Source organism: Schistocerca americana, chromosome 1 (genome assembly GCF_021461395.2).
Source record: "Schistocerca americana isolate TAMUIC-IGC-003095 chromosome 1, iqSchAmer2.1, whole genome shotgun sequence".
Classification (NCBI taxonomy): Eukaryota; Metazoa; Arthropoda; class Insecta; order Orthoptera; family Acrididae; genus Schistocerca; species Schistocerca americana.
This window is the reverse complement of record NC_060119.1, coordinates 960,147,573-960,158,844: the sequence shown is the minus strand read 5'-3', so window position 1 is coordinate 960,158,844 and position 11,272 is coordinate 960,147,573. Positions and strand designations below refer to the sequence as shown.

At 41.1% G+C, this 11,272-nt stretch overlaps 1 non-coding gene across 1 annotated transcript; it reads right to left on the bottom strand.

Moving 5' to 3' along the window:
* Positions 1 to 5,837: 5,837 nt before the first annotated feature.
* On the bottom strand, positions 5,838 to 5,912 carry Trnar-gcg. The gene has a single exon. It is a non-coding gene; the product is annotated as a tRNA-Arg (tRNA).
* Positions 5,913 to 11,272: the final 5,360 nt, after the last annotated feature.

The following is an 11,272-nucleotide window of genomic DNA, read 5'->3' as shown; positions in this document are numbered from 1 at the left end:
TCTATTTGTTACCACCTTGGGTCCGTCATTCCACCTCACATCCGAGTGTGGTGAATACTTACGTGGTTTGTTAAAATATTGCATTGCATTCTCAAACAGTTCTCAGAAATGTATCCACTGCAGAGTTTTCTTATACGACATCTAGGAGCAGCATTGACGATGGAAAAACCTGTCAATGACTAAAATATTTGATTGAATTTCTCATTTTCAGAAAGAAGGAGCGGTCTGTTTTCATTGCTGAAAGCATTCTAAAGCCAAGATCTTTATTTCAAGCAAGGATTACGACAGACTTTTATGTATCTTCAGGTTTAAAAAAAAATATTTTTTTATGAAACGTTCCCATTTTAAGTTAGACCTCACACCAAGTTGTCATGTGGCTAAAAAAACGCCACATTATTATGACAAATCTTTTTAATGTGCTGGTTTTTATCCATATGGCAACTTGGACTGAGGTCCACTTTAAAATGAACATAATAAAAAAAATTTTTTTTAGACTGAATATGGAAGCAAAGTCTATCGAAACCGGTTGTATTAAATAAAGAAATACTCGTACAATGTTGGCCTTAGAATGTTTTTATCAAGAAAATATTTCTCCGAAGTGTATCCACAGCAGATGTTTCCTATATTCCATCGAATTCTATTGTATTTGTTTGTTTATTCCGTGAAATTCAAAACCCTTGTCGTGAAAGAGTAACAGCTCACCAGAACCACCCTTTTCTCCCGCGGAACTTGATGACTGGATTCCCATTTCACTGAAAGAATGTCCTATGGCTGGAGGAACGCGGCCCTGTTTGTTGCATGCGGTGAAATTCCCCCGTCCGTCTTCCGTCTGAGAAAACCGGAGAGGAAGAGGAGAACTAAATGAAAAAAAGTTAAAGAGAAACGGTGGGCCGGGAACTCCGCAGTGCAGAGGCGGCAAGGCGGGATTTTCTCACGCTGCGCGACGTGGGATAGGGCGGCCGGGTCCGGGCGCCGCAGCGCGTTGCCTGCCTGCCGCCAGCTCGCGATTCACGGCTCCTCCCCCACTGGACTTGTCTCGGCTGTGGCCGACTCGCATTCCACCACGCTGGAAGCTCGGCGTTGTTCCGCAGTTCCTCACATGCAAAATAAAAAAAAAAAGAAAGCAAAAGCAACTTCTGGACACGAAGTGGGGAAGCGTGCAGCCGACGACATTGGTTTTTTATGAGAATTTTTTCCGGTGGACGGGGGTATTCTGATTTAATTTCTGTTCCAAGTACACTGAGGCGAGACAAGTCATTGGGTAGTGATACGCACACATTCAGAGAGTATCGCGTACAATGGTAGTGCATTGGCGGAGCAGTCGTTTACACTTAGGTAATTCATGTGAAAAGTTTTCCGACGCGATTATGGACGCACCATAGGAATTAACAGACTATGAATGCGTAATGATAGTTGAAGCTGGACGCATGTGACATTCCATTTCTAAAATCAATGGAGTTTTCAATATTCCGCGATTCACAGTGTGAAAAAGGAGACGAGAATAACAAATATCTGTCATTACCTTCTCATCACGTTCAACGCAGTGGCCGATGGCTTTCACTTAACGACTGAGAACAGCGGCGTTTGCGTAGAGGCGTCAGTGCTAACAGACAAGCAATACTGCGTCAAATAATCGCAGAAAGAAATGTGGCACGTGCGACGAACGTATCCGTTAGGACAGTGTGGCGAAACTTGGCGTTAATTTGCTGTGGCAGCAGACGACCGACGTCATTGCCTCTATTAAAAGCAGCGTCTCTCCTGGGCTTTCGACCATATCTTTTGGACCTTAGACGACTGGAAAACCGTGGCCTGGTCAGATGAGTCGTGATTTAATTGATGAGAGGCGTTGGAAAATTCATATCCAACTTTTCAATAACGCACTGTGGAAGCTGTTGGTGTCTGCAAAATGGCGAAGCCTGTTTTATATGGAATGGACTGATTCCTCTGGATGTTCAGCTACTTGGATACATTCATACACGTCTTGTTCCCCAACAACAATTAAATTTTAATGGGTGGCAAAGCACCATGTCACCGGGTCACAGTTGTTAGCGTTTATTTTGAAGAAATTCTGGACAATTCGAACGAATGGTTTGGTCATCGAGAGCACCCGACATGAATCCCATCGAACACGTATGGGATACAATCGTGAGTTCAGTTCGTGCGCTAAATCCTGCACAGGCAACACCTCGAAATTATGGACGCCTATATAGGCAGCATGACTCAGTCTTGTAAGTAGGCTGTTTAGGTTTAAGTTTTTATATTAATAACGCCACATAGCACTCTGTATGAAAATCACTGGCTGTGCTGTGTGCAGTCTATGGCTGGGTGGCATTGTTGTAATATTTGCTATTGTAGCGTTGGGCAGTTGGCTGTTAACAGCGGGTAGCGTTTCGCAGTGGGAGGTGACCCGCCAGCAGTGGTGGATGTGGGGAAGTGAGATGGCGGATTTCTTAGAGCGGATGATCTGGACATGTGTGATATTTTTGTGAGGTAAGTGATTTGTGAAACGTATAGGTTAATTTAGTCAGGGCCATTCTCTTGTAGGGAATATTGAAAGTCAGATTTTTTTGCGCTAAAAAAAAATATTGTGTGTCAGTTTAGTGTTGATCAGAATAAGTAGAGAGAGTAATGTCTGAGTACGTTCAGTTTTGCTCAGCTGTTTGAAAATCAAATAATGTAAGAGGTTTATCAGCACAGTAATTCATTAATTTTTGTAAGGGTACGTTCCATATGTCGACCCTTAGCGGAGGATACCTCACTGGAATCTTCTGATTTTTTCTTGTAGTTTATATAATTAGTGTAGCTTTAGTTTATTGCTAGCGCATAATTGTAGAGAGAATGTCCTTTGTAGTTGCAGTCTTCCATTGTTGTACAGTAAAACAGTTGTGGGATGCATGTAGATTTGCGCCAAGTATTTCGCAGCTGCGTTTGCAGTTAAATAGACATTATTTTCAGTGCTATGTTCATGTGTTCTCTTATTTTTGCTTTTCAAATTGTGCTTTTCTGTGTTATCGTGTGAAATATTGTGACAATAATGGCGTGTGAAAAGACCGCTACAGTCGCAGGTTCGAACCCTGCCTCGGGCATGGATGTTTGTGATGTCCTAAGGTTAGTTAGGTTTAACTAGTTCTAAGTTGTAGGGGACTAATGACCTCAGCAGTTGAGTCCCATTGTGCTCAGAGCCATTTTGAAACAGATTCCAGACACTAATACATTATTATTGCAATTAATGCAACAAATGGAACAAAATCAGAGACAAACACAGCAAAGCTTCAAAAGTTAGACACAATGGAACAAAATCTTCGGAAGTTAGACACCACGCTTGAACAAACACGTGAAGATTTAACTACTGAGTTACATAACATTAAATCGAAATGTAAAAAAGTCTGTAATGACGTAAAAACACAAATTTGTGAGCATTTTCAACCTATTTTTTCGCAGCATGAAAATGCATTACAGAATCATGAAGCAGCCATAAAAGAACTGCAAACTATTGTTCATGAAAATCATGAGACCTTGCAAGCTAAAATTGACTCCGTTGCATCTACCAATTCGGTTACGCAACTTGCAAAAACTCAGGAAAACTTAAAGGACACAGTAGATACTCTGAAAATTGGTTCAGAAAGACACATGGAGGAAATTAGTTCATTATTAGAGAACGTAGTTGAACTTTCGGATCAGCTAAATAATTTATCTACGGAGGTAGATGATAATCTGAGTGACACAAAACTGGTAGTCTTTAATGACACAGAAGAGTGCGAACAAATTAGGAAATTCAAACAAAATCAGAATCAAATTAATACGCAAAACCAAAGAGAAATCCGGGAAGTACAATATCAGCTGACAGAGGTAATGCAAGAATTACGTATTTCGGAGGACACTCGCGCTCCAATACGGGAAGAGGGACATAGAAATACGGAACAGCCACAAAATAATAACATGGGGCACTTCGGAAATTATGAAAGAAATTGGCAAGGTACACCGAATTTTGAGATGGAACCGCCGAAACGACGTAACAATGACCAACATGCGACTCGCAGACATGATGATTTTGACTATAAGCTGTTCATTACTACATGTACATTCAAAACATTTAAGAATTCTGGCAACGACATTCATCCACAAGTGTGGCTCCATCAATTCTCTCATTGTTTTCCTCCCAACTGGTCATTAGAGCACATATTAGAATTTATGTGTGGCTACTTAGAGAATGAACCAGCTGTAAGAATGCGATCGGTCATTCACGATTGCCACAGTGAAGGAGAATTTTACCACGCCTTCCCTCTCAGCATATTGGTCTCAAGCTACACAAGACCGAGTAAAACATAGCATCATAATGATGAAACACTTTTAACAATCGGAATTTTCTAGTCCTGTCAAATATTTCTGTCAGTGTGATCGTGTGATGTATCTGACCCCAGGAATGTGTCAATAAAGTTTCCCCTTCCTGGAACAATGAATTCACGGTGTTCTTATTTCAATTTCCAGGAGTGTAGACGCTAACTTCGAGAAAAATTTTAGCATTCCTTACCGACGTATACCACATGATAGTTGTGTTCAAGTTGGAACTCTGAGTACTAGGAAGAGTAAAGGATTGCACCACATTTCACATGTAAAACCGTTTATTGAGAGATAATCTGCTTTTTTAAACTTAGTCTTTGCTATAAAATTTTTCACTTCACGTTACTAGTACTCTTTGTCAGACATAGAAACTGTTAACATACAACAATGTGTGAAGTTCAATATCCAGTCAAGAACCAAGAGAACTTATTTAAACAGAAATTACGAATGCATTGTTATAGTGAACAGACGACAGAGTGTTGTTATTTGTACGTTCTTGCTTGTTAGTCGCACGATTATGTAGCGACTATCAGGCTTACATACTTGGAACATATACTGCTAATGAGATTTTAATGCAACATTTTGGTTTACTAGAAAAGATACTCTTTATTTGAAGTACATTCGGTGAGATTAAAGATGACTTATCATTTGGTTTCTTAGATAGCTACACGATTATATCACGACGCTACTAATATGTGACACAATTTACATTGTTGCTTTTGCGGTGTATCTGTTTTATATCTGCACAGTGTTTCTGTATTATTCTGGAAAGTAAAATATGTTTTAGTAGTACCGTTCGTGGTATAGCTACAACGAGACAGCCTCTTTCGTAGCACAACACTACGTTACATTATAGTACTTCCTTGATCACGGTTCGAATCCTGCCTCGGGCATGGATGTGTGTGATGTCCTTAGGTTAGTTAGGTTTAAGTAGTTCTAAGTTCTAGGGGATTGATGACCACAGATGTTAAGTCCCATAGTGCTCAGAGCCATTTGAACCATCTTGATCATGGTAGGGTACGTAATAACTACGATATCTATACGCAAAGCATTTCACTTTCGTTAATGATGAGGTGAGTACATTGACTACAGCAGAAATTTGCTTACAGAGGACGATAACTACGACACTTCCACAGAATTATCTTACAGCAAGACGCACATTTAGTGCTACGGGACACGCATTTGAGTGATTAATTTTGTACTTAAAACTGTTTTTTCAAAGATTTTTGAATTACACAGAAAGTTTTCCGTGATACATTTCATTCCATTGCTGTAATCTGTAACACCTGAGGGTATAATTACATTAATCCTCAGGGGAGTACACACTTACTTTGTGTACCATGTGTTTGGCAAGCACAAGGAGCCTTAGCTAATATGGTAAACCGCATCACGGTCTGGTGCCGTAATTTGGAACACCTTATTTCATCCCAGAATGAGATTTTCACTCTGCAGAGGAGTGTGCACTGATATGAAACTTCCTGGCAGATTAAAACTGTATGCCTGACCGAGACTCGAACTCGGGACCTTTGCTTTTCGCGGGCAAGTGCTCTACCAACTGAGCTACCGAAGCACGACACACGCCCCGTCCTCACAGCTTTACTTCTGCCGGTACCTTGTCTCCTACCTCGCAAACTTTACAGAAGCTCTCCTGCGAACCTTGCAGAACTAGCACTCCTGAAAGAAAGGATACTGCGGAGACATGACTTAGCCACAGCCTGAGGGATGTTTCCAGAATGAGATTTTCACTCTGCAGTGGAGTGTGCGCTGATATGAAACTTCCTGGCAGAGTTCGAGTCTCGGTCGGGCACACAGTTTTAATCTGCCAGGAAGTTTCACCTTATTTGATGACGATTGTTGCCTGTATTTGTTCTTATATCATGGTTTTTGCTATACTAAGCAAAATAAACATGGTTTCTCTGTTCGTGTCCTTCCTTTCTGGTGTTTTGTGTCGTCACAACCGCGCTGAGAAACGTTTCTGAATATACAATGCTTTCAGATATTGCATCGTCCAGGTGTACTCTATCTCTTGTGGAAGTTCGTAACCGCTGTTCTGAAACACCTTGTATACAAACAGCAAAACTGCGCGCCTGCTCTAATGTAGACATGAAGAGCAGCAGAGCGCACTTCTTCCTTTTATGGGTATTAAAGTCTAATGACGACCCAGTTATGCAATAGTGAATATTCCATAGTTACCAGTATACTTTCAAAGGACGTTAGTTAAAGAGCAAAAATTTACGAGCTGAGAGACAATGGTGCAATGAAATGGAGCCGCTAAGGTAATAAAGGATGTCACACTGTGGAAACAATACATAACTAACCACCAAGGAAAGCAGCATAGCTCCACAGTAAATTTACATTATCAGAGACCCTGTAATCTTAGTTTTGTAGTATCTACCTGTTCAAAAAAGTGCATGAAAGCACACACGTGATTATTTACGTTCTCAGTTGTCGAGTAGTTTCTTTCAGCTTAACTGAATACAAAAATTCGTAAACCAAATCTTACGGATTCACTATAAGTTCGTACTATACTCTTATAGATGTGTCCATCGAAATAATTTTAGTCTTTCAAATCAATTACAGGAGATTTTCTCATTTGCCACTGACCGTTACACATACGCACTGGAGGTGAAAAGTAGAACGTCACCAGATGTAGAAATATGTATATTCAAGGGTAAGTCACTAACTGTTGCCACCTAGAGTAGCTCCGAAAGTATGATAGGAGCTGAAACGTTCGTCGGACAAATGTGGCATGGGAGAAAGGGGGCCATAATGTGACGTAGGTTTTTTGTTTCTAAGTTGGGTCGCTTCAGAGATATGAAGGTCAGCTTTGTTTCTTTAAATGGGATGGTACTTATTTTCTGATCGCGACTATCGAGACAAATCGAAAGATGTGTAACAGTAAGGTCTGTGAAGGTCAACGAAGGTCAAAAATGTGGCATGAACGTCCATTTACATAAGGTGTTCGAAATGATGACCTTTGGTATCAATGCAGTGATGGATTTTTCTTATCATGGACTGAGTGGTGTTCCTTATCACTTCGGACTTATCGAAGCACATGCTCTGAGAATTCTATCTCGTGTGTCGTACAAAAAGTAAATATTCGCCGAATACGGCGTATCCATCTAACGTGCCATTGACATGTAAACACCATTAGACGGTTTCGCAATACGACACTAATAGGAGCGATAAGTCTAGTATCGTCGAATCAAGCGAATGTGACTCATGTATTCCTTCGAATAACAGTCGATATCCTTCTTATTTACGGAGATTTCCAAAGAAATTCAGTGAGGGCTAGAGACTTATACGCGTAAAAATATATTCAACGTACTCACCCTACACGTCGTACATATAAATATGTGTATGATAAACTGAGAACAACTGGATCTTTAACGCATCGCAAACATATCCGGCAAAGGAGAGTTACTAACGAGGAAACGGAAATTGGTACTCTTGCCACTTTGGTTCGGTATCTTTGTGTTAGTTCGCGTCAAATCAAAAGGGAATCTGGCATGAGCCAGAGTAGTGTTGTTTGTGTTCCTCATCGCCATAAATATCAACCTTACCATATCAGCCTCCACCAAGAATTAACTGGAATTAACTGGTACGGGTTGTTTGCGTCTCACTGAAATCTGCCGATGGGCCCAACTTCAGATTCAGAGGAATTATATGTTAATTCAAATGATTGGCTCAAATGGCTCTGAGCACTATGGGGCTCAACTGCTGAGGTCATTAGTCCCCTAGAACTTAGAACTAGTTAAACCTAACTAACCTAAGGACATCACACACATCCATGCCCGAGGCCGGATTCGAACCAACGACCGTAGCAGCAGCGTGGTTCCGGACTGAGGCACCTAGAACCGCTCTGTCACAGCGGCTGGCGACACGTTTGTTAGTTTGATTTTATTTACTGATGTGGCTACATTCACGAACCATGAAAATGTTAATTTGCGTAACATGCATTATTGGACAACTGAAAATCCACGTTGACTGCGTCAAGTTACACACAGAAAACCGTGGTCGTTGAATGTATGGTGTGGGATTCTGGAGGACAGAATTGCAGGCTCCTATTTCATCGAAGGAAATCTTAATGGTACGAAGTACACCACATTCCTGCAAGAAACGTTAGGTCTGTTATTGGAAGGAATACCTTTAGGAACAAGGAACAGAATGTGGTATCAACACGATGGGTGTTTGGCAAATTTTTCGCTGTTGGCTAGAAATGAGTTGCAGAGACAATTCCCAAATCGTTGGATTGGACGCGCAGGCCGGCTAGTTCGCCAGACTTGTCGCCTCTGGAGTTTTTCGTGTAGGCATTCGTAAAAGACATTGTTTATAAAGACGTTCCAATTAAACCTGAAGATATGCGAGAGAGAATTGTCTGAGCACGTGCTTCGTTTCTTGCTGATGTGATAAGGAATACCACTCAATCCATGATAAGAAGATATGCATTATACCAATGATCATCACTTCGAACACCTTCTTAAATGGACGTTCATCACACCTTTTTGACCTTCGTTGACCTTCAAAGACCCTACTGTAACACATCATTGGACTCGTCTCGATAGCCACTATCAGATAATAAGTACCAAGCTATAGCATCCCCTTAAAAAAAAAAAAAAAAAAAAAAAACTTTGACCATCATATTTCTGAAGCGACCCCACGTAGCAACAAAGACGAAAGTCATATTATGGCCTCCGTTGTCCCATGCAACTTTTGTCCCAGAAACTTTTCGGAGTTATTCTTGGTGGCAACAGTTACTGACTCACCCTGTATATTACTTTACCATATTCCCCTTCTTCGTTTATCTGACGTGGGGATCTAAAATTTCGTCCTGTCGAGGATATATTTGGTTAACTGATACATCATTATCTTCAGTATCTTTCAATACTGAAGTTTAAACTATACTGATGACGTTTAATGGTATCTGTAGCATTAACCTATAACTACTTCCGAATACTTACAGAGACTAAACCAACGCGTTGTTTCTGGGGTGCTGCCGGTGTACAGCTTACGGCAAATACATCAAAAGCTGTCTCAAGTTCTACGGTTTGCTATCTACTTGTAAGTAGTCCATTCTGTTTTATCCATGTTTTATGTCAACTTCTTTATTTTTTGTTATTTTTCAAGGCATTTTATACGGTTGGTGATAGTTTTAGTGAATCTCTACATAAAACGTTGGTTTCTGAATAAAAATGTTACATATTCCTGACATGGTCGGTATGAGTGCAATATGCATTGTGTGGTTACTTATGAAAACTTCAAAAGCCAGATATTATGCTTCTAAAATTTTGTAACATATAGTGGGAAGTACATATGAAATTTGAATGACAGTTTTGGACGATAGGTTGTGAAAAATCAAAAGCGTAGGATCCGATGATGACAACATAGCTCTGCCGAAACGGGTGTCCAATAAAATGCTGTTTTTAACGATTTTGGCTTATAGGGTTTTCTTCAGTTACCAATATAAAGAAGCGAAGATGTAATGTATACAAAGATATCTAACTAGTTTGCATCCGTGATATCTTGTCCGTATCCATTAAAAGAATAAATTATATATGAAATATTTCCGTGCGTATTTTGCGGCAGCTGTAAGTGGAATTTTATTACACAATAATGAGTTCGTTGCATCGTGTTGTATAGTAATTGTGCATTGGCATCGGCGACGGCACAAGGGAAACAGGATCGCTCCCTATGTGCAATGCAAAGCCAATACAGGAAAACGTATGATTTCTGTTTTTCCTCCACCCCATTTCAGTTGCTTCAGTTGCCTGACCGCAAATGCCAGTCAGGACTACTATTTTATTTAGGTTTCTACATTTTTTATGGTGTGTGTTGCAGAGAAACAGGTAGCGCTATTGTTCCATTATCATCAGTTCATTGTGTAACCATTCCACTACTGCAAGAACAAGCAGAATTTACGGCGAAAGCAACGCAGCCCCTTGTACAAAGCGAGGAAGCGCATTTGTTAAGGCACTGGAAGAAAGCATTCATACTCTAACTAAGTTTACAATAAATTTCCTAAGTCGCAAACGCCAGTATTGTTTCCTTGTTGTACAAAGGGGTTGTGTTCCATTACTACCAACAGAAAACTAAAAATATAATCTCCATTCCTTTACGTATATGTCGCACGGGTGGCAACTGAAACGCAGTGTCAAATCCGGCGAACGGAAACAGACCACTGTCCAGTGCGTTCGCATGCGTTGTGACGCCACTGCGCGTTCCCACAGAGCGTAAAAACGCTGCGTGTGCAAGACTCATTCAATAAACAGAGCTCTAAACTGTCGGCGGTAATTGCGGCTCGTGAAAAACGGAAGAAAAAAGTACCCGCAAAGGGAAACTTCTCGTCACTCAGAAAGCACGTGTTAACTGCTGCGCACAGAGAAACTGCGACCTATATCAGGAAACAGAAGAAAGCTACCAATCGTTTTTAATGTACGAGTCATGTGATATGCTCCATCAGCAGATGACCGTTGGCGTTACGGCGTGAAGCGTCTGAAAGCAAATACCCTGCAACAATGGTCGGAAGGGACGTGGGTGGAACATCATGGTTTGGGGAATTCTTTTGTGACATTCCGTGTGTGATCGCGTCATCCCAGAAACCACAAAGGATCAATATAATTCTGCGTCTATCCTTTGGGATCACGTCGACCCATACATACAGCTTGTTTTTCTTCAGCACTATGGCCTTAACCAGCAGGACAACGCAACGTTTCACACAAATCACACTGTACATGCATGGCTCGGGGAGCACCAGTAAGAGTATGCCGGACTCCCCAGTCCATGGAACTCCCCGGATTTAAGCCCAGTGGACACTATGTGGGACTATCTAGATCACGCTATTCACCCCATGGGTCCTCAACTAAGAAACCTAGCGCAGCCAGCTACTGCGTTGGAGTCGGCTCCACATCCCCGTCCTACCAGAACCTTACTC